This window comes from Elephas maximus, chromosome 15 (genome assembly GCF_024166365.1).
Source record: "Elephas maximus indicus isolate mEleMax1 chromosome 15, mEleMax1 primary haplotype, whole genome shotgun sequence".
Classification (NCBI taxonomy): domain Eukaryota; kingdom Metazoa; phylum Chordata; class Mammalia; order Proboscidea; family Elephantidae; genus Elephas; species Elephas maximus.
The window spans coordinates 20784792-20786322 of NC_064833.1; positions in this window are offsets into that span (position 1 = coordinate 20784792).

The following is a 1531-nucleotide window of genomic DNA, read 5'->3' on the forward strand; positions in this document are numbered from 1 at the left end:
GTGGCATTTATATTCTGGTGAGGTATGGTGTCTTCCCTTTTCTTCCAAAATGCACCCCTCCAATTTAGCTCTAGATAGGGCTCCAATCTCTGGGTCCCCTCATCAAGATCCATCACAGTGTGGCTTCCTGAAGTACTTATTTAAGCATCTCTAAGGATTACTGAAAACCTCGTCATTGAATATGATAGTTACATAGAACTCCTAAACATGCTCCCTCTTTGAGTTGGGTGTACGTTTTAACGGATATGCCTGTGTTTCCATATTTGCGTTTGTAGATGTGAGTGTTTGTGTGTGAGTTGTTGTTAGGTGCTGTCAAGTCAATTTTTGATTCATAGTGACCCCCATGTGACAGTGTAGTACTGCCCTATAGGGTTTTCTAGGCTGTAAACTTTATGGGAACAGGTGACCAGGTCTTTCTCCCATGGAGCTGATGGGTGAATCTGAATTACCGACATTTTGGTTAGCAGCCGAGTGCTTAACCATTGCACCACCAGGGCTCCTCTCTGTGAGTATAGTGTGAATAACAGTGGAAGTTATGGAATTAATGTTTATTAAGTATCTGATGTAAGCAAGGTACTGTGATATATATGTGTATTTAAACTTCAGCTTATGTGACTATTCTGATTGTTACAAATTTTAACCAAAGAACAAGTAAATTTCCCTCTTTTTCTTAGGAAGATGAACATTTTAATTTTTTATGTCATTAAGAGAAGATAACATCACAGAAACCCCTAAAGGAAAAGATGAACTTTCATAAAAAAAAAAAAATTAAAACTCCTTTATTGCCAAACATACCATAAAAAAGAAAAAAATAAGTAAAATGAAAGGATACGAGAAAAGATTAAGGGGGAATATTTGCAATATATATTTCAAAAACAATGTATATAAACTTTTAAGACCTTATCTAAAACAATAACTGAAATGCAAACATTACAATACATTGATATCTATATAGTAGAATGGTTATTCAAAAAAAGTCCTGAATCAAAATTTAACATTTTATATATATGCTGACCAGAACCATTTTGGTAATTCATCCATTCATTCAAATAGCATCATACAAGTCTACTTATTGGAGACTTAAAAACGAGCAAGACATTATACCTCTCCTTAATTAACGCAGTCTGGTGAAGGAAACATAATCACAAACAGATCAATCTAATATAGTGGGTTAGTGCAAAGCTGCTGAGATATGCAAAGAGTATTAAAGGATTTGAGATACTCTGCAAGGAGATTATCAGCCAGCAAGAAGCCAGGGCTCTCAGTCTTACTACCAAGAGGAAACCTGCCAACGTAAGTGAGCTTGGATGTGGATTCTTTCCCCTCTAAGCCCCAGATCAGAGGACCACTTGCCTGACGCCTTGAAATGGCCTTGCAAAGGACCCAGCTAAGCCATGCCAGGACTCCTGACTCACAGACGCTGTGGGACAATAACTGTGTGTTGCTTTATGCCACTAAGTTTGTGGTAATTTGTTATGCAGCTATAGGTAACTAACGCAATTATTTATCATGAAACTGAACGTATTTCTCT